This window comes from Marmota monax, unplaced genomic scaffold (assembly GCF_021218885.2).
Source record: "Marmota monax isolate L192 unplaced genomic scaffold, Marmota_monax_Labrador192_F-V1.1 WCK01_AAM20220418_F8-fsc00016, whole genome shotgun sequence".
Lineage (NCBI taxonomy): Eukaryota > Metazoa > Chordata > Mammalia > Rodentia > Sciuridae > Marmota > Marmota monax.
Window position 1 is genome coordinate 6,268,266 of NW_026695209.1, and position 24,033 is coordinate 6,292,298.

The window sequence follows — 24,033 nt, forward strand, 5'->3', positions numbered from 1 at the left end:
CTTGTAAAGCATAAGAATATATTTGTAAGCCAATACAAATACGCCAATATTTGTATTGGTTTACAAATAAGAGAGATAATTCTATCAGCAAACTATCAGATAAACATTCTACCCAAACTCTCAAATATATTTTAAAACAATGATTAGGAAAATTTAGGTAGAATATTGGTAGCTATGTTGAATGAGCAGGGGTGATTCTATGTAAGGAAATTGAAAGACAATGTCAAGGCCAAATGTGAAAAAAGTATAAAGAGTTGGGGAATTAGAACTTAGACCTTAGAGCATATTGCTTGAATTCCTTAAGTTTATTTAATTCATAAAGTTTTCATTATAGCTATACAGATTGTGCTAGTTGAAAAAATTGACAGTCTGTTTTGTTTCTACTTGTAGACAAAGTTTTTAAACAGCATTTTTTAAAAAGGATTTTGGAAGTAAAATGGAAAGTTAATAGCAACAAAATTGCCTATAATAGTTAAGCGTATTTCCTGAAAATGCTATTTGACAGTCAATGTGTTCACTTCAGTTGTGTTAAGTACTAATTAATTCATAATGATTACATACAAAGCATTATTTTCTTCAATGAAAAATAAATTTGCCTGATGCAGTTCATGGACTTTATGTGTAAAGCTTCCCAATATTTCCATATAGGTTTTTAATGTAATCAGTGTTAATTAATAATTACCAAAGTTACAAGATTTGTTCACAAATTCCATTAAGCCTATACTGTTAATAATTTTTGAAGAAATAAATTTAACATCAGAATCACAGCACATTTCTATTTATAACAATATTTCTAACTGACATTTTCTGAATTCATAAGGTCACATATTTGATAGCAGATGGAATTTTCTAAGATATGTAATATGATTTCATTGATAGGGTGCAAAAACTCTACTTGTAGGTATATGTAAACAGTTCCAATTTTGGAGATTTAAATCTCTCTATTAGGTGAAAGATTAAACATTAGTGTGGAAGTACTAATAATTGATTCCCAATTTCAAGTTCTCATCTCTATTTATTACTAATGGCTCCTTTCTTTCTCAACTGATTCCCAGTTAAGTGTCTGATCAAAAAAGAAAGAAAAACATGTGACAGAAAATAAAGTCAAACTTTTCATGGTTTAGTTCTTTTGGATATATACCGGGAATTGGGTGGGATAACTGGTCCAATAATGGACTTCAAATCTAGTTTCTGCAGGTAGAAGGAGGAATTGGTGTTTCATTTTTTCTTTTCTTAGATCCACATCACCATTATCTTCAGATAGTATTTTCTCACATTTATGTCTCTAATGAAATATCATATATATTTTCATATTATATCATACATTTTGATGGTTATAATTTCCTTCTGTTGAAACTCACTAAATTTTACATTAAACAATGCTTATATTTTTACTTCAGAAAATAAGTATTTTATGTTACATATGTAAGTAATGAATTTTAGTAAATTTAAGTATGTATTTAAATTTTGCATGTTCTTTGAGTAGCAAAATTTAGCCAGACATAGATATAATCACTAAGTTAGTAATTTATATATGTGAAAATTAGATGACACATAGTAAAAACAAACAAACAAACAAACAAACAAACAAACAAAAAAACACTTCATGTCTAGGCACAAAGTGTTTTCCATTCTAGGAAGTTCACAAGTTTACTGAGATTTCATTTTGATCCTACTTAATGGGGAGAAGTAGGCTCCAGAATATATAAAAAACCCTGAGCTTTAATATTCTTTCAACAATATGCTTTCTACGAGAAAGAGACTCATGCAGTTTTTTTTCTTTATGATTGGTAGAAGAAATTTAAGTATATATCATATGAATATTGAAAAATATAATATCATCACTATATACTTATTTGAAAATATATTGGCAATAATATCATGTTTCTGATAAAAGAAATCTACTTTGGAAATTTATTCATCTCTTTTCCCTCACAATGTTTTATTTATGGCCAGCCATTTGAATTCTGTATTCAAATCTACTGTCCTGTTTTAATATAACCACTGGTCATAAAATGTTATATGTGATTATTGTAATTTCTGTAACAACATTCAGATATATAATTTCCTTATTCTCTCTAAAAAAACTCTTCAGTGAGAACTTCTTTCTTTAAGTTCCATAGGGTTTAACTTACCTATTATTGCCATAGACTCAGGGCATAGATTGAACTCATCTCTCACAATTCTGAACATTTTTCTTGCCTATAAATTCAATCAATCAATCAAGCTATCCACATAAATATATTTTCCCCTGGCACTATTATTGGAGAAAATAATAACACCTTATTTATTGTTTATTAAGTCAATGGCTTTCCTTTAATGGAAACTCCTATGTCTTTATTTGCCAAAGTCTGTAAAAGTGACTTATTTTGTTGCTTTTTTGTTCATTTTGGTTTTATATTGGTGTTTTTTTTTTTCATTGCAATACATTTCATTTTTTTCTGCACACAAATCTCTCTGTGACAATAACTCTGTTTGCTGCATCATGCCTAAAACTGTGGTGAGGAAATTTCCAGTTGCCCTCCTCCTCATCTGTTTTTTACTATTGGCACAGAGAAGTGAGTGAAGAATAAAACATGATTTACGCAATATACACTTTGCTGAGGAGATACATGTTCATTCCATCACAATTTCTTCAATAATCTTAACTCCTCTAGTGTCAATTAAAAAAAAAATCTATAAGGAATATAGGTGAGACTCAAGGTAAATTCACCCTGAGGCAAATTTGTCTGTAGCTTGGACCTGTGAAATTGTAAAAATGTCTTGTGTTTCCAACACTCAATAGGGGTTAGGATAGACATTCCCCTTACAAAAAGGAAAATGGGAAAAAAAGAGAGAAACAGTTTCTAGAGAACCCCAACCCCACCCCACCCCCCAAAAAAATAGCAAGCAATATCAAATCTGAAGTCTTGAGAATAATTTTAGCTTGATGGTCTTTCTGCCTTCCAGACAGAGGTCGGGTGCTCCCACTCTTGGACACAGTGGAGTGGAAATCCAACCTCTCCAACACACTGGAATGGAAATCCTGCCTCCATAGCTTTGGGAAGCCCTAATCAAACTAGGTGATCTGGGAATGGGATCCTCCCTCAAGGACTGCTTTGTGTAGCTCCACCTCCAAGGTGACTGAACCTAGGTTGCATACATACAGCATCTTTTAGACTGTAGTTACTTGCAGTGTCTCTATCAATCTGTGGTAGGGAAATGGCCTTCTATTGTTTTTCTATGTCTGATATATTGATGTACATTTCTGTTCTTCCACCAATGCAACACTGTCTTGATCTCTGTAGTTATTCAACAGGCTATCACTGAGATACAACCCAGACCTCTTTTATATTTTATTTTGAGACACACTCTTGCTAAGTTGCTGAGGCTGGTCTTAAATTTGTGATCCTCTTGCCTCAGCCTTCCATGTTCCTGAGAATACAGGCATGTACCACTGTGCCCAGCTTTATAATTTGTTTGTGATATCAAGTAAAATGATTCATGCCTTATTGTTATTTTTCTAAGATAGTTTTATTAAAAGGGACTGTAATTGTTCATGTAGATATTTAGAGTAAATTTTTCAATGTCTACAAAATTCTGCTGGGATTTTATTAGGAATTCATTGAACTTATCAGAGAATTTTAGGAGAATTTAAACCTTAACTATGTTGTATTTTCCAATACACTAATATGATTTGTCTTAATTTATTTACATTTTTAAAAACTAATCAGAATTTTGTAATTTGTAGAATGTAGTCTCATGCATTTCAAATGTATTCCTAAGGAAGAATTTCATTTTTATTGGAGCACTTGGTATTGAGCCTTTAATTTTATTTACCACATGCTAATTCATAGTGCATAGAAATGTGAATGCATTAGTTGATTATACATCCTGCAAGTTTACTGAATTCACTTACTAGTTCCAAAATATTTTTCTATGGTTTATTTGGGTCTTCCTATGTTGACAATCATATCATCTTCAAATGAGAGCAATTTTCTTATTTCCCATATATCCATCTTTTATTTCTTCTTAGTGCAGTGCCTAAAAATTCAGCACTATGTTGAATAAGATTTTGGAGAATAAACATTCTTGCCTTCCTTCTCATATTTGTGAACAAGAATTTAGTCATTCATTATTAACTATTTCATTCTATCTTTTCATTTTAATGATGTGGTAAACAGATACTGATTTTGGACCCCTTTCCTTTATTATAATTATTATTATTTTAGTTGTAAATATTTGTGGGGTACAGTGTGATAATTCTGTACACATGTACAATGTGTAATGATCAAATCAAGATCGTTAAGATTTCCAAATCAGAAAATTAATTTTTAATTAACATACAATTATTGTCCAAATTTGTGAAGTGCAGTATATGTGCATGTATTTTTATTAATATAGGTGATTATCTTGGCAATTCTTTTATATAAGCTACATACTCTGAGAAGTTGCATTTTCATTTTCATTTAATTTTGTAGATTTTTGAATTTTTCATTTGATACCTCCTCTTCGACACCTTGGTTATTTAGAACACTATTTTGCTACTTACTTTCTAAGTATGTTGCTTTTACTGTTGTCTTTTATTATTGATTTCCAGTTCGATTTCATTACCTATTATGATTTTATTTATTTTATATTTTTAAATTTATTTATTGACCATTAATGTTATCTATATTAATGTTTATTTCTGAAACTTTATTTTTAGGATCTATAATTTCAATTTAAATATCTTATTTAACTTTCAATTTTGCAATATTTTTATTTTTCATGACTTTCAAGATAGCTTTTTATTACTTGTTGAGTTATTTTTAGGTAATTTTAAAATCCTTTTCTCATAATTACAGTATTTAAGTCCACTTGGGTTAATGTCATTGGACTTTCTTTTCTTATTTAAGTTGTGAGATTCTTGTCCCTTGATTTAATAGATAATCTCTATTTTTTCCTTTTTTAGTTATTTTATTAGGCTCCTGTTTATTTTTTCATTTATGTTTTCTATGATTATTTTGGCTTAGCTTATAGATCCTACTCCACTTTGATACCTTTTCCCAAGGACCATATCACTCCAATAGTCTGTGTAATATCATTTTTAAAAGCTTTTTAAATCGTATGCTGCTAAGATCCAATTAGTCTGTCTTCTGTTGCTGCTTGGAAAGGCCAGTGTGGCTTCACCATTTGTCTTTAGATGGAGAAACAAAGTTTTAGCTTTCAGAAAGAATCTATGGTTCCCATCTGAGCACCTGTGGGGAGGGTGACACCTAGCCGAGGTGTCTTTTGATTGTGGAAGCTGAAGTATAATAAGCCTGACCAAAGGGTGGAAATCTATTCCTTTATTTCTGGGGCCCTTAACTGTTTTGACTTTTCCTTTCCAGGTTTCCAAGATCTATTGTTTCTGATGTTGATATATTTATTTAATTTAAAAATTAGCCTACATTCATTCACATTCTCTCTCTCTCTCTCTCTCTCTCTCTCTCTCTCTCTCTCTCTCTCTCTCTCTCTCTCCTGGTATGAAGATTGAACCATGTGGTGCCATACCACTGAGTTATATGCTCAGCCTTTTTAAATTTTTACTTTGAGACAGAATCTTGTATAATTGCCAAAGCTGGCTTCAAAGTTGAAATTTTCCTGCTCAGTCTCCTGAATAGCTGTAAATAAAGGCCTATGTTTATGTCATCTTTCCAGATTGGAAGCCCCCTTTCTTAAGTTTTAAAGGCTCACTCTCATGGATATGTTGCGAATACAAAAGGGTGGAGAAAAAAGTAGAGATACCAAGTGAAGAATATTGCTATTTTTTTTAGGGAAATATAATGGTACATTATACTCGTTGAAGAAGTGTTTGGATTTTGGATACATTATTCAGATTGAGCAAAGTCTCTCTCTTGATAGACTAAAAATATGGAAATAATAGAAGTAAAGGAAAAAGACTTGTTCTCAAGACTTGAGCAATAAAAAGGGCAGAGCTGCCATATAGTGTAAAGCGGTAAGGGGAGGTGATGATGCGATTGAAACTTAGAATCTAATTTTGGTAACATTTATTCTGAGAGGTCTATTGGATGCCAAAGAGATGATACCAATTAGAAAACCCATTTATAAGTCTTGTCTTTAAAACATAGAGGTAGGTTAAAGATTCAGTTTCTAAAAAATTGTAGATGATAGTATAAAAGAATATATGCAAGTCTAGGTCTAGAAGAACTGCCGCCAACTGATTTTTCTGCAATTAGTAACACCTGCTTAATAATAAGGGACCAGGATAGTCATTTTTTGAAGGATTATCAACCATTTCTATATGAATTCCTTTACTTCCAGCATTGGAAGGTAGTTATATAGACCTGATAGTAATAGACACAAAGAGATATCATTGAAACAAATATCTAGTGTAAATATCTGTACAATGAAAACAACAAATATATTTGCTTCTGAAGACATATATAAACATAACAAATATTTTTATCACTATTTATGTATTATATATCTGTTGCTAACAATAATTTGGAGTCACTTTTCTTTTTTTACTTCAATAGAACTTTGTTGAGGACTAAAAATATGAAAATATCACTTCTATTAATTTTGGAAGCAAGACATAACGAAATGGTTGTCATAATAAAATGAAATTTATTTGATCAAAGTTCTGGAGACTATGAATTCAAAACCAAGGTAATGGAGCCATACTCATTTGGAAGCCCTTAGGGGAATCTTATCTTACCTCTCCCCAGCTTCTGGTGTTGTGCAGCAAAACTGTGACCCTCCTGGGCTTGTAGCTGCATGAATATAATCTCTGCCTATGGCATTCTCCATATTTACATGTAGTCTTGTAAGAACATGAGTTACTTGGAGTAGGGGCCCATCTACTACAGTACAATCTCATTCAATTTCAATAAATTACATCTGCACTGAACTTATATCCCAATAAAGTCACAGGCTAAGATACTGGGGTCAGAATTTCAACATTTTTTCTTTGGGAGAGTGAGGGAACAGTTCACATCACCAGCCATATTTAGAAAAGATTTTTTTTTTTTACTCAATAAAACATTTAAAGAGGCTTGGGAAGAAATTGTTTAATTTTTCATTGGTTCTCAAGGATCATTTATACAAAAAATCCCTGAGGCACTTTTGAGGATTTAGACTGTTTTGATAGTTGCACAATAAATATGCTGCAGAGCTTTTTCTCTCTCATTCAAGATAGAAAATTAAAATAACTTAATGACTGGCTGCTTGTAAAATCACTTTAATTATGCCACAAATTGTAGCGATGTCCCTGAATGGAAGAAAAACTACAATACAGTCTTCATATTGCTGATCAGTATAGTCACACTTTAGCGTCTAAACTAAATTAAGAATTTTCTCTTGGTAACACTAAATACTTAAAATGATTCACCAGTGATTGCAACAAGCATGCTGATATTTAAAGTATTTGATTCATGTTCATGCTTTCTGAACTGAGCCTTGATTCAGTGGTAAGCATAGTTATTTTAGTTATTTTGAATATTTAATTATTTTAGTAGATAGTATTACAGAGTTCTTTGTCAATTTATCTTTCACTTGTACAAAGATTTAATTCCTTTTAATTTGGTAAATACTTTTTCTATTGAAGTTATAATTTATGTTCCATTTTAGAAATGGAAAACCAGTTGAACTATATAGTACATAAAGTAAACATCCTGTGTAATGAGATAATAATTGTGTTAAACTATAGACATTTAGACTAAAATTGTTTAATAGCAAAGTAATGGTTTGTATCCAAGTTTGCAAGAGATATTCTGTGTATTTTCAAGGAACTGTGCTGAGGATAGTTTTAATAACTTCTTTCAATTTATTTTTCTCCTGAGAATATTGAGGGAACTACACTCCATAATCTAATGATGCTGATCTTTATCTATATCATTATTATAAAAAATGTTGTTAGTTCAGGAATCAATGCCTGCAACTTCAACAATCTGAAGAAAAATCTGCTGAACTAATTTTATTTTAGTCAATTACATTTGGGCAATGAGGAATAAAAGAGAGATGAGAAACATTATGCGGTTTATGTTCAGAATAAAATACTGAATCCATCTCACTAAATTCAAATGATTTAAAGGCTCAAAAGGAAAGTCAGTCTTTAAGGAAGTTTTTATTGTATTTTAAGAATAGGACAGATAAGGTAAAAAGATAATTTTTCAGGGCTGGATATGTAGCTCAAGAGGTAGCAGGCTTGCCTGGCATGCATGCGGCCCGGGTTTGATCCTCAGCACCTTAAACAAACAAAGATGTTGTGTCCACCGAAAACTAAAAAATAAATATTAAAATTCTCTCTCTCTCTCTCTCTCTCTCTCTCTCTCTCTCTCTCCCCTCTCTCTTTAAAAAAGAAAAAAAGGTATTTTTTCAGAAATACAGAATTACTATATGTATTTCCTATATGCTGATTATATAATTTGCCAATTCAACTAGACAAAAATGGAAAGACAAAATTATATACCCAGGTGTTTTGAAAAGATCACTAAATGTAGTCAGGAAATATAGATTTTAATTCTCTGTCTCTAACAGGGAGAACATAATTTAAATACCTGCTAACAGAATTAAGTTAAATGATAATCCTTCTACTTTAAGTTCCGGTCTAACTTTCTATGATTTGATGTACAAAGATATTCAGAAAAGTATTTTTAGGCATTGAAATATATTTGTGTTTTATTGCTCTTGTTTGAATCCATTTAACCACACATTAAGTGAAACTGTTACTGTCAACAACAGATAAATTTTAAATGGATTAATCACACCACACATATATTTTCCCTAACAAACTTTCAAACATTCCTAAATATCTTCATGAACTTTTGTGTCTTTTAAACATGAAGTCCCTTCTAATAAAAATTTCTCCATGGATTATATTTAGACAGTAACTAAATAATCTTGGGTTATATTGGCTTCAACAACCATGGCAAATAAGAACACTAAATACTGAATAAGCGATTATATAGCAATAGGTGTTCTTATACATTGTGATATACATTTATTATTATTTTATGGAAATTAGTTAAAATTTTCATTAACTCTAACTTTTTAGTCAAAAGGCTGAAATTTCAAATACTTAGACATAATAACCAAACCCTTCAGTCTTTCATCTATAGATACATATGTATTGGAATATTTGAAATGCTTTTCTACATGTTGAACAGTTTCCCCTGCACCATTTATTAAAAATTTTGTCTTTTCTCTAACATACATTTTTGGTACCTTTGTCAAGTATCAGATGACTGCAAGTATTTGGGTTTGTCTTTTGTCTCCTATTCCATTGGTTTTCATGTCCATTTTGATGTCAGTACCATGTTGTTTTTGTTACTGTAGCTCTGTAGTATAGTTAAAGATTGGCTATTGTGATTCCTCCAGCATCACTTTCTTGTTCAGAATTGCTTTGGCTATTCTAGGTCTCTTATTCATTCAAATGAATTTAAATAAAGTTGTTTCTTTTTTCATATGACATTCTGTGAAGAATGTCATCAGTGTTTTGTTGGGGACTGCATTGAATCTGTATAGTGCTTTTGTAGTGTGCCATTTTGACAACAGTAATTCGTGTGTGTGTGTGTATGTGTTTATGTATTTTTAAGCCAGATCATTCTAATTATTTATGTAGATTAAAGCAAAAACTATAGATTACACTAGGTTAATGTATAAAAATTACACTAAAATATTATAATGACTACCAAAATCAATAAAAAATCATTCCATGACCCCCAATAATTCCATAACCCACCTCCAATTTCTTTGTGCCTCTTTGTAATGAATCTATTACTCTCATCTTGAGGCTCTGACAATCACAGATGTTGGACCTTATTACATTTTTTGTTCCTTTCACTTACAGTTATGCACATGAGAATCACCTTCATTGTGTCATACAACAGGAGGGTGTTCTTTTTAGTTACTAAGGCATGCTCCGTTGAATATTCAACAGGATTTTTAGCCATTTACCTATTATAGAAAAATTAAGTTCCTTCTATTTTTTTTTTTTTGCCATAATGAGTAAAATTCAATATAATTGTTCACTTTGTGGGGGCTAGTAAGAAGTGGTGAATAGGATTTCATTTGCCTAAAGGTAGGATTTTTAGATAAATGAGTGTTGAATTTTTTTTAAAATACTGACAAAAATAGTTCCCAAAGCAATTGTATGTTCACCTATTCTCAAACATTTGGTCTGCCATGTTTTTTAAATCTAACCATTTTAGTTGATGTGTAATCGTATCTCCTTGCAAGTTTAATTAACTTTTTCCCTAGTAATAATGACATTCGGCATCTTTTCTTGTACTAGTTATCTATATATCTTTGGTTAGTTTCATGTAAAATTCTGTTGCATGTTTTAACTGGGTTAAAAGTTTTCTTCTTGGTAAAATTTGAGATTTTCTCCTTCAAAACATTTTGTTTTCAGATAAGTGTCTTTCTTTTGTCAAAAATATGCTTTGGAAATTTTTCTCCAAGTCTGTTTTTGTTTTCTTTTAAGTTATCTTAAAAGATAATTTTTCCTCAATTCTTCATAGCAGTATTTATTTCTGTAAAACCAGAAAGGGAACTTTCTGGCATATGTATTTTAAAGTATTATTCATATTCATGGTTGCATTTTTTCTTTCTGAGTATTATATTTCAATGAGAAGAAGTTTTAAATTGTGCTTATTATTTTTTTCTTTGTAGATCTTGTGCTTTATGGAAATTTTTGTTTAATATAAGGTTATATGTTTTTTATAAACTTCTCATGGAAAATTATTGTTTTTTTTAAAAATTAGTACCTAATCATTTCTTAATTTCTATGGTGTTGATTTTATGTAAGATAGTAGGGTTCATTTTTTTTCACTTTTGCATATAACATCCAATAGTTCCAGAAATGTTTGTTGAAAAATATTTACAATCTAGTGAATTGTTTTACTAACTTTATTAATCTGCTAGGAATGACATACCAAAATGTGACCAACAAGATAATATAAACAACAAAAAATTTATTTTTCTAGAGAATGAAGTCTAACATGACAATGTCACCATATTTTGTTTCTTCTTATTGGCTTGCAGATGGACCCCTTCTTATTGCCTGATTTTGTGGCCTGTTCTCCAAACATGTGTACCTTCAGTGTCTCTGCCTATTCATATGGCCCCAGTTTATTTGATTGAGACCCAAATATTATGACCTCATTTATCTATAATTTTCCCTCTAATAGGAGTTAAAGGTTCCATTATATGGACTATGAAAGAATACTATTCAGTTCATAACTTCAACTTTGTCAAAAATTAATTATTCAAATATGTATCTATATGTGGACACTATTCTATCCCATGAATTTCTATGGCCTATCTTTTTGTCAGTACTACCCTGTTTGCATTTTTCTAATTTTACAATAATTCTTCAAATCATGACAAGTCACCAATACACATTTACTTTATGTTTCTCCTCCTCCTCCTCTTTCTTCTTCTTCTAACACTTTTGTTATTCTAATCACCTTGTTCAAAACGTAAGGAAATACTCCTGACACAATTGATTGAAGTTTCCTAATTCTGGAGGTGAAAATGAAGAAAAGTCACATTTTAATTATACCAAATATTTGTCTATAGCAGTAGAGACTACATTTCTTTAAAGTTTTATGACTTCAATATTTTAAAGATTTTATCATTTTTTTACGTTTTTTATAGTTTAATATGAAATATTTTGAAATATCTGGCACTACTGCCTGTGGTATGTTTTTTTACTTCATTTTTATTCCATTTATATTTAACTCCTATTAGCACATACAAATTGAAGTACTTTTTTTTTACATTTTGAAATTATTTTCTAAAATAACACTAAACTTGTCTAGTAGTTTGAATTGTATTTTCAAACTCTGTGATTATCTGTGTATATGATCTTGGTAAAAATTTGTGTGCATTGTTCCATCAATTTAGAACTTGAGTAAAAATCTTGAAAAAGATTGAGAAAAATAAATATTGTTGACTTGCTCCTGATTTAACAAAGAGCTATTTTTGTTTTCATCATTTTAAATAGTGCTAGCTATAAATGCCCTTTGTGAAGATAAGGTTGTCCTTTAATTTTTTTTAATTTTTCAGATGTTTTATTTTATTAATCAGTGCTGCATCTTAGCTACTAAACAGGCTAATGCAGGAGTGAAGTTTGAAGACCATCTCAGCAATTTAACAAGATGTACTGAAGTTTAAAAAATTTATAAAGGGCTAGGAATGTAGCTCTGTGGTAAAGTACCTGTGTATTCAATCCACAGTACTGTGGAAAATTTATTAAAAGCTAAAAATAACATCTTTAGAGAAACATACATTTTAATTTTAGTGAAATACATTTGTTTTATTTTTCCAAGAATGCTTTATTTTTAAACATATGTTAATAAACATTGGAACAATATGATTATATATTTCTTGTCAATTTAACTATGTACATAATTTAAGAAATTTTGTTTATTTTACCTAATTCTTCAAAATTATTAGCAAAACTTTTTAAACAAATGTATTTTTTTCCAAGAGTACTTTATTGGATATCATGTGAAGGACATCTTGGTTTTAATTCCAAGTTAAAATCAGTTTCTTATATGTTTCCTTTGAAAGTGTGAAACATTTTATTCATAGGCCATCACGTGTGTGTGTGTGTGTGTGTGTGTGTTTGAGTTTCACTATAGATATTCATAGATATTTTATCAGGTTGAATTATATTTCTTTTGTTACTAATTGCGTAAAATTTTTAGCAAGAGTGGATGTTTAAATTTATTGAACATTCTTTGCATACTATTGAGGTTATTAAGTATTTTTGACTCTGTTAATATCTTGAATTGCATTGATTGAATTTCAAATGTAGAATGTGAGATGAACTTTTCTTAAATTTGTGAATTATTTTTAAATATTACTGCATTTCATTTGCTAAAATTTATGTAGAAATGTTCATGTTTTGACCTGATGCTTATTTAGATTTCTTGGATTATCTTTGTAGGCAAAATTTAACACATTTTTATCCCTTTCATATATAAATGATTTTTATTTTATCTATTTTATTCTGTGTGATCTTTGTTACTTGTGGTTTTCAAGTAAATTAATTCATCCATATTGTCAAATTCATGCATATAGAATCATTCTTAACTTATTCTTGAAAACATTTTAGCATCTGTTAGAGGATATGTCCTCATCCACTCTAGATAATGACAATGTGTCTCATCTCTTGTTTGCTCTATAAACCTGGACAGGTGTTTATCAATTGTATTGATCTTTAAATAATGAGCTTTTGGTTTCATCAATTTTAAGCTTTTAATATTATTGATTTCTACTTTTGTCTTTATTATAGCGTCTCTCCTATTTGCTTTGTGCTTGGTTTTCTCTTCTCCCTTGCTTATTATCTTTTGTGAGGTGCTCTTCCTTGCCAATATGATATAGAAAATATTCCTATGAATGTTGTCTTAACTCTGTAGTTATTATTTTGTTCAAGTAAGTACTATGGTTTAAATATGGTTTATCCTCACCAAAACTGGTGTTGAACCTTGAAACCCAATGCAGTAGCATTGAAGGGTGTTAAAATCTTTTAGGTCATTAGGTCATTAAGATAGATTAATGCTGTTCTCCCTAGAATGTGTCCTTGCTTGCCCTACTGGATTGATTGCCACTAGAGTTGTTACAAAACATGTCTGGAACTGCTGTTTTCTCCCTCTCACTCAATCTCTGTCTCCCTTCCTCTCCCTCTCTCTCTCTCATAGACACACACACTTCTCTTCTCATTGCCTGCTTGCCTTCTGCTTTTTTCTGCCATGTTTTTATTCAGTATGAGTCCCTTGTAAGTTGCATGAGACCATGATACCCAACAAACATCCATTATTTTTAAATAAGCCAGTCTCAGTTATTCTATTATAGCAACCAAAAAATGTGCTAAGAGAACTGTCATTGACTTAATTCAGATTTTATATATCTGAATGGAATTTATTTTGGGGTGTGTGTGTGTGTGTGTGTGTGTTCAGAAATAATTTGGGACACACATATGTGTGTGTAAAACTATTTATGTATGCATAGATACATATAGTTTGGGGGACTTATTTGGGGCCTTAAAATTGTAGTTTTCAGTTTTATTTTTGAGGCTTGGCAATATCTTTCCATTGCTCTCTGTCTCATGACACATATTCTATATTCTTATATTTGCTACTTTCTGCTTAGAATACCCTTTCTAGTTGATGTTCTCCCTGATTTGGGGTAATATTTCTGGCTGTTTGGCATGTGTGTTAGTTCTTGATTAAATTGTGGATATCGTATATTTTACAATAATGTACAGTGGAATGTTTTCATTATATTTGAACTTTATCCTGTAATAGTTAAATTACTTAAATCAGTAATTTGAAGTTAATTTGAAGATTGACTTTAAAGTGTAAAACCAAAAATGCACTATCCATTTTGAAAATTTTTCACTATGACTTTTATAGAAATCCAGCCGTTCTTGGCTCTGCTTAAATTTAAGTAGTTTTACCTAACTCCTTTCAAGTAACTCCATAACATATTTATATTATTTTCTCAGGCAATTTGTACATATGCAGTTAGCCAAATACTTAAGGAGCTGTCTCTTCAGATCACAAGAACTCTCTTTCTCAGCCTAATTACTATCTTCCTAATAGTTTGTCCTTCAAATTCTAGCTCTCTTTGCATTCCCTCCCTTTGAAAGTTTTCTATTTAGCATAGAGAACTCCTGGGAGCTCTCTACTGCTGCTAACTTGTGGAGCTCTTTTGAACTCTATTAACAGTGAGCTGGAATAGTGTTCAGTGCTCAGGATACTTCTTCCGTCACAGATCACTGTGCTGTGTTATCCTATGTTCATTTTATGTTTTCTAGTTTTGTGGTTGTTCAGCTTGGAAAAGTACATTTTTTTTCTCAGTTATTTCACCATGACTGAAAGCATCAGTCTATTGTGGATTTTTATGAGTCTCCAATAGTTTCTAGGTAATTATGTCTACTTTGGTTTCCCAGTATTTTTGTATATGTAAATAAGAATGTGGAGCACTCATTCCAATCCCTCCTCTTCAAGTACTGCTCTTTTTGAAAAAAAAAAAAAAAACTGCCTAATGCAAATACAACCCATTTTAAAATAACTGAATGAAAAGTAATTTTATATGATAATTTCAAAATTGGAAAATGTGTTTCATAAATACAAATTCAAATAGAGCTTGAGTCAATCAGAGCATGTGCCATAAATTAACATTGCTATAAATGGAAACCAAAATTAGGATTGCTACTAATAAAATAACTTTTGTCAATGGTTATCTCTGGTAATTAGCCATCCAGTGTTGTTTGCTTTGTTTTTAGTTTCTTTTTGTTTAATTTCAATGCTTTTCTTATATGTTAAAAAATATTTTTTATGTTTTCTGAATTGAGAGTCAAGGCTTCAGTAATATTGAGAATTTTATTAGAGCATAATATTTCCAGAATATATAAGATAACACCAGGATATATAAGATAACAAAAATAGCTACCAATAATTATTTAGAACTTATTTTTAAATTTTTGTTGCTTTTTTATTTGTACATTACAAGAGAATCCATTTTGTTAAAATTATACAAGATGGAATATATCTTATTCTAAATTTGGACCCCCCTTCTTGTGGATGTAGCTGGTGGTGGGAATTACTTAGGTATTTTCATATATGTACAGAGGAATAGAATCAATTGGTTTATTTTACAGTGAATACATTTACATTTATTTAAGAGCATGATTATTTGAGAATAGAACAATTTTCTACATCAATAAAAACACAGTTGTGTCTTTTGAGAACAGGTCCAGCTCATGGCCTTGTTTTTATATGAATAGTAAAATTGTTCTTTTGATTTTCCCACCCCCAGATGTTTTTAATGAGCTTAAGATGCACATCTAACTGTTGTATCTTAGCACCTGCTCACTAGACTTCTGTCTTACATGGCTATTAGGATTTTATATGGATTCTTCAGAACCTGTCACTATTGATATTGTCAGTCTTTTCACATAATCCATGAAAGTCGACAAGGTGTTTAAGTGCAGATACTATAATAAGCCACTTTAAGTTTAGAGAAGGAAGTATTTAAAGTAAACCCATTTGCTTTCTTTCATTTCAAAAAAATTGGTCCCAGATTTCTTTTAGTAGCCCATTCTAATCTTTGATTTATCTAGATAAAGCATAAATATTTTTGGAACATCTAAAACTATAATAACTTGCTAAGATTATAATCATTGACCTGAGAAGTCACAAGTCCAACTGAAAAAAAACAATGAGTATAAAGTGATTTAATAAAAATGTGTTTAAAAATATGTTAAAACCAATGGTTTTAAATATGTCAGATATGAATGTTTATGGCTACTAAAAAGCTCAGCCAGGGAGGAGTGCAGAGAGGATAATAATATGAAAACATATACTTAAAGAAATACATCTGAAGCCTTCACCACTATCTCTGTTTCTGTATCTATTCCTTTTTCTCTCTCACAAACATATAGAACACATACATATGCACTCAAGAGACAAACCCACTCCATCAATCTTCTTGTTTTATGTGAAAAAAAAAAATTCCCATAGATTACTTTGTGCTAAGGCATGATCATTGTCCCTGTTGATCATTTCCAAGATGACACAGTTTGTTTCTGTGACCCCTGAGATGCAAAAATCATGCAAGGATCACTTAGAGGACAGCTTTTGAGAATGTCACTCATTCTCTCTGCTCCATCATGGCTATATTATTTTTTCTTAACTACATAACTTTCAAAAGCTGGGTATGTTTCAGCGGGTTATCATTCAAAAGGTAAGGATTCATAGGTAATGCCCTAAGAAAGACTTTATTTTATAAAAGTCAAAATGCTTATAATTATTTTATTATAAATAATTTAGTGGAAAGAGAGAAAACTAATTTTGATGCAATTAAGAAAATAGAAACATTATTAAATATATTGTAGAAGGTAAGGAAGAGTGATAGAAACAGAAAGGAGAAGAGAAGAAATGAAGATGATTTTGGAAATATAGTTTTATCTCCCCTAACAAATATTAATTTAAAAATAAGAAAATAAGATGTTAATCTTGAATCATACCTCCAGCCCCAACATCTGACATCAGATAGGCCTGGTTCATTTTAGGTGAGATATTTACATTTTTTTTTCCTTCTATGTGTGTTAAATTAATTTATCCATAAATAGCTGTAAAGTTTCCAAGCCTAGAGAACTGATTGAATCATATCTAAAAATAACTGGTTCCCATCATTCAATTCTCTAAGAACTGCAGTATTTTCAATATATATGTAGCTATTTGAACTCTATTTCTTCAAAGGCATAAATTCATTGACACCTAGAATTGATCATTCCTTGATACCAAGTCTGATTGCTTTAGTTGTTCTATGTGGAAATAACAATGGTTTATTTGGGTATCAAAGCTAGCACAGTTTAAACAAGGCATAAAATGTGCACAGTCAATAGTTTGAATGGAACTGAGCTTCCTTAAGAGGTTTCTTATGAGAGAGAATATGATTCTCTCTGTGTAATCTCCTCCAAGTCTGCAAAAAAATGATATTTTTCATCTTCTGTGGTGCTATTTTTCATAATGTACCAATTTGAATACATTTTTAGTCTTTTCGTGCAAATACAAAATTTTCTGGAACCCACTGTAAAATTTCAATCTAATATACTTTACTAATAACCTCCTCAAAAGAAAATTGCAAATTTTCTAAGAAGAGAGACTTGGTAACACTATTTGACACTGAACTATCATCATTGCTTCTCTTCCCTTATCCAACTTAAAAAACAACAACAACAACAAAACATACACACACAATATCACTTTAAAGACAGAATTATTTAATCTATACATAATTATGTAAATCTTAAAATGTTTACTACTCAGTTATTTCATTGTTCTCTGAGTCAGAAATGGGAAACTAGATTGTTTTATCCTAAAATATTTCAAATTTCTTTTCTACACACACACACACACACACACACACACATGACATGATAATTTATTAAGTCTGAATATGCCAGTGATATAAATGTTGTAGGGGAAAAAGATGAATATTTATATTCTTGATTCCTAGGAGCTATTATTCATAGAAAATAAACAACTTTCTCTTTCTAATCAGCATTTTACTTAGCTAGAGGCAATTATATTTTTCTTATATAATTCTCATTGTTTTATAATTCTTAAGGATTATTCTTAACTTTTTAAACTCTACTTAAACTTTTAATTTAAATTTAAAATATTGCCTGGTGACTCATTACTTTTCTTCTTTCTTACCTCTTTCTTTTTCTTTTGTATCTGAATTGAGTACAGACAAATAAGAACTGAAGCTAAACTATTTTATCATATGTGTAAGAAAAAGAAAATTTAAAAAGACCTCTTTAAGAAAAATTGCCTGTATAAAATCTGCTCCTATAAAACTTTCTCTAACTGGAAGTGACAACTTCTAATAATTTTCACATTGTCTCTTTATTCTCTTTGATTTTAACTTTCACAGAAACATTTTCTTCCCCACATTAATTGAAAGCAAATTTTCAATTTAATGTTTTACTATTCAAAACTAGCAAAAGAAAATTTTTTTTCTGAAAGTTTGAATAGCATAGTAGTGTTTGTACCATAAGTATTAATAATAGGTATATTTCAAAAATATGCTATTTTGACAACTTACCATACAACATTAAGAAAATCATTATTTGTGTATATATTTTTAAAATTAAGTAAAATAAAACTCTTTTTATTAAAAAGGTAAAGAAATGCTGAATTACTTACAAAGAATTCAATCAAGTATATTTGGAAAGCATATTTGGATGACAATAAACTCTGAAAGTGATCCATACTTAGGAATATATCACCCATAAGCAAAAGGGCTTTTGTCAAAATACAGTGGTCTTTTGAGCAAAGTGTAGCATTGTAATGCTTCAGATCTTATGAAATGCTAAAATTAATTATAAATATCTGACAAAGATTTAGGCAGAATTTCCCCAGACTTTGGTTTTTCTTAACAATTTTCTTTGTAACATGAAGTAGCATGTAGCTAAGTTTTGAAAGAAAACAGTTTTAAAGAAAACATTTCCTCAAGTTTTTAAAGAACATAGTTCATTGCAATTTCAACATTTTGATCTTGGAAAGTATATTCTAGTGTTTCTGCAAATTATGGTAAGTTCTATACAGTTACAAATCCAATTAGGTAGATTACTTGACCCCAGATAAGCTGATATTCTAAAATTTCAAAGAAACACACTTAAGGATCTTCAGTTACTACAGCATAATATATAGTAAAGTGTTAAACTTTTTGAATAGGTAATTAGATAAAAAGCAATAAATAGTTTGCTAATTATATGTGTCTGAAGTGTTAATTAGAAGATCACAGAATAGCACAACTAGTTGTGTATTAAAAGAAAAGGAAAAGGGAACCAGCTGAGAAAGTAAATGACTTAGTAATTGGCAATAAAGAATATCATTTTTTTGTGTGAGTTTAAAGTGACAAAAATTTAGCTACTAAATATATTTTTAGATATGTTCATATCTCTGTTCATATCTATTTAGCTACTAAATATATTCATAGATCATGTTCATTAATTTTTTTAAAATATGAAATAAGAAGTTCTCCATATTCAAAATTCTTATATAATACATGCACACATGTATATGTTTAGTAAAATAATTAATAGTTAACCACTTTAGAAAACAAGGAGAAATGCAGGGAATAATATCAAATGAAAGAAGAATTTACAATTCTAAGCCCACAGGTATTTTGGGTTTTTTTTTTTTGCTAATTATTCTTCATTACCTTTGCACTATCTTTTTGATTCAGCAGGTTCACTTATTCCAGCATATACACAACACTTTTGATACCTGAATAACAATTTTGAAATTATCAAATTTTACAATAAAAAGTTGACTTTGCAAATAATTTTTGTGATTATTCTTATAATTAGTTTTCCATCTAATTTCAAAATCATTGGCAGGAATGATTATATTTCTTTCTATGCTTTGGATTGCTTATTAGTATTTGAAATCTATCTGGGAATTTACACATTGTTCACCTATTTGGAAATTTAGTTATTGAGAGATGAATTTGCTAATAAGACCCAAGTTGCTATTACTGTGAACAAGGAAGGTCTCCTTTACAGCCTCTCTCGCCCCTTATTTAGTGTTTTTCCTCCCAATGCTTCCAAACTTCTTATCTTCCTTTGTTACCAGAGTCCCACACTACAAACCTCACACTAAGATTCTCAACAAAATAGTTCCAGCCACTAGTCTTCCAACCTGGAAAATGTAATGGTAAAAGCAGGAAAGGAACTTTAATCAGTATAGCTATACAGGGCAAACAGTGCTTCCATCCCTGTCTTTATAGATACTGATTTTTCACACTCTGATCTGATTGATCATTATCTTAGTATTGGTCAAGTTGAGCCTTTGGTGAAAAGAAAATTGCCCTTGCTTAGGGGAGTAATTTCAACTCAGATCACAAGATGTCAATAAATTTAAGAAATGTAGCACTGACCATAGTGGATTTAAATTAGAAAAAAAGTAAAATATGTGTAAGAGGGAATCAGCAAATATTTCAAAGTTAAGGAAGATATGATAAATAATTTCTATGCAAAATAAGAAAATGCTTTGCATGTTGGAAAACATTTCTATTTTGAAACATTATGTTAGAGTTCATAAAATCCACAGCAAATCTTCAGAAAGCTATATTTCCTAAGAAAAGGAGTTTATAGTCTGATTTTAAAGTTTAAATGGAAATTTAAAGAATCAAGTTACTATAGCATTTAAATGTTAACATAAGTAGTGTTATTATAACAAAATTTGTTCATGTTTTAAAGGTAAATGTGTGACTTTTTGTTCCTCCTGATCATGGGTTAAAAAATCAAGCTTACTTTTATTTACAATGACAGTTAATGTTACAGGCTAGAGGCTAATGATAGCACACTTAACTTCCTGGGAAATGTACTTTTACCTGTTTAAATACCATAATAAAAATGCTTGTCCTATGTAATTCACTTTAATTACTACTGTTTGGTAGTGATTGATAGAAACTGAATTTTAAATAAGTTGGGAAAAGTAAAAGATGAGAAGTTGAGCAGACCCTTTGGTGAATGTAATGTTTCTTTTTTCTGGTAACTCTGATTTCTCAAAGATTTCAAACAGTATTCATACCTTGTAAAAATATACTTCTTATACTAAGAGACAATACCTTAAATACCTCAGGAACATTGAACTGTGATATAACAAAACTAGATCAACAATAGTCTTATGTGGCCTTGAGTATGGAAAAGTCACCAAATCCTTTTATTGGCAAATGAGGAAGAGAGTAGAGCACACTATTCTTGCTTCCTCATACAAAGTGACCTTCTTTTTGCAACTATCATTAAATAAATTGAGAAAGTTTCTTATTAGGTTCACAATTCTCTGGCTTACACATGCCCACTAGAAACAATCACATGAAATTTGAAGTTATTTTTTAATTCTCTTAATCTGGTATCTCTGGAATGGAGAAGTTAAAAGGATCACATTGTAGAATATTCTCTAAAAAGTATTCATATTCCTCTGCCCCCTACTATGATTTAAATATCTACTTTTAATATCACTTTTGTGATATAAGGAGCTCATCTTCGTTTGACCTCACCTTCTAATTTCCAGGGCATGATGGTATTTCATGGAAAAAGATTAAGTAAAATACAGTATGCTGAGATATTAAACATAATAGTTTATTAGTGGAAATTTTGAAGCTTTATAACATTTGCTACCAACATTGTTTATTAAAAATACTGTGATTGTGTTTTCTCAATTGTAGTTTAAGGCTGATTAACTCTGTTTCATAGTGGCATTCAAAAGACTGATAAAGTCTGAGAAAACAGCCTTCTGCACACTTTATCGTCCCATAGAGTTTTTCGTTTCATTTATTCCTAACCAAATTTAATTTTCTCGAACAATGAGTCAGTCTCAAAATATAGTTGAAGTCAAATGATTCTCCTGCTCATTGTACTATTCCAATAAACTTAGATTGCATGCTGCTTCTCATGCTGTGCTACATGGTCTTAGTGTGCTTGCTCTCCTTTCTCTCTCTCTCTCTCTCTCTCTCTCTCTCTCTCTCTCTCTCTCTCTCCAATAACTTTAAACTATTCTTCTGGGCCTCTTCAACCATAAAGGATTTTTTTCCATCTTCTGAATTTACCATGATGATACACATTTCAAGAAACTGTATATATCTCTAAAATATAGTTTCTCCAATGCTCATATTGGTACTTCCTTAATTCCAAGTTTCAGAAATGCCATGAACTTACACAAAAGTCATCCATTCATTATGGCCTTGCTGACTGCATCATAAACTTTGTCAATCTCTCACCTCTGTACTGTGACTTGAACAGTACTAGGCATATAGGCATTTGCTCCTCTGAAAATAGTTGTTAAATCATTTTGGTTAGGTTATGGTGTGATAAAAGTACAATCCCGGAACAAAACTCACCTGTTCCTACATACTTAACAACAAGGGTTAATTTCTCTCTTGTTACATGTCCATTTCAGTACAAGCGATTGTACTCCAGATCTCCTCATACCAGGATGCAGGCCATTAGAACAGCTATTAGTTGAAATTTTTCAGTCACTGAGGCAGGGAAAAGAGATGTCAGTAGATTTTCCTATTGACAATTAAATGCTCTAGGCTGTCAGTGTCTCACATCATTTCCCCTTAAAATTAAGTGTCCTCACCTGGACAGATGGCAGACAAAAACTGAAAGTAGTAAATGATGAAGTATCATCACGTAAGAAAGAAGAGAGAAAATATTTGGCAACAAAGCAAAACAAGCATTACAGTTTAAAATAGGTAACTGAGTGTTAGATTTACCCAAGTTATGGCTCTAATCACAAATAAAATGGGACATGGACTGGTATTATCAAATTTATCTACAAATCTCCATCAGATAAAATGTCAGTGGCAGTACTAAGGATGTAACTCAGTGGTAGAACACCATACTTAGGTGCATGTGTGAGGCCCTGGGATCTATTTCCAGCAAGTAAATAATAAATGTCATGGGCAAAGAAGTGGCTTGAAAGAAGCTAAAATATATTGAAAGCTGTATGTTTGTTTGTATTTTTTTTATTTTCTACTAACAAACTACAAGAACAGAAAGACCATGGGAGGTAGAAAGAGAACCACTTCTCTCTTTCTTTAAAGTTGCATGTTTAGATATATATTTTATCTCTTTTAATCTAGCTTATTCCTGAGATTCTGCTTTAACATTGATATCAAGACAGATTGACATGTTTACTTTTATGTAATGATGTTTTAATATTAACTTGTTAGACCTATAGCTGCTGTCACTAACACCATGCTCATATATACTAATATTATGTTACAGACCTATTGATTTTTACAAAGGTGGCAATCAGTTGTTGATCATCTCACTTAGCCCAATTAGTTACTGGTCAACTCCCTTTAAGAAAATAACATAACTGTTTTAGATTTTTCTCCCTTAAAATCTTCTATTTGCCAAAGCATAAAAATTCTGAATATTTCTATTTTAGAGATAAATAATTATTATTTTATATTTCAATTAGTCTAATTTTATGAAAAGGTTAAATGTAGGGCATATAAACAAAGAAAATATTTGAGGTTGAGTCATTTTGAGAAATGTGCTAATTATAATGCTGATGCCAATCAATGTTCATTTGAATGGAATTAAATTAATCTAGATTGCAGTGGTAATTAAGTCCCTTGTTAGTACCTATTGAGGATACAGAAACTTCACCTTCCCAAGATAAACAAAGTACACAGGTCAGGAAACATTAGCATTAAACTAAAAATGAAAGGATGAACATGCACTTAAAAAAAGACTGCAAATAAAACCTGTCTTATATTTCTAGCTGGGAATCATTTAGCATTATATAATTTATTTTACAGTTATCTAATTTCAAGCAATGATGAATGAATTTTACATGCATGTGCATTAAGTCATGCATTTGTAACACAAGACATTTACAGAAGTCTGGAGCAAAGCTCATTGAAATAATAATGCTCTGGGAAGTGGCAATCCTAAAGGGAAAATGGACATTTAAAATTTCCATCTGTTATTCACAATAAGGATAGCTTGTCTTCTAAACTATT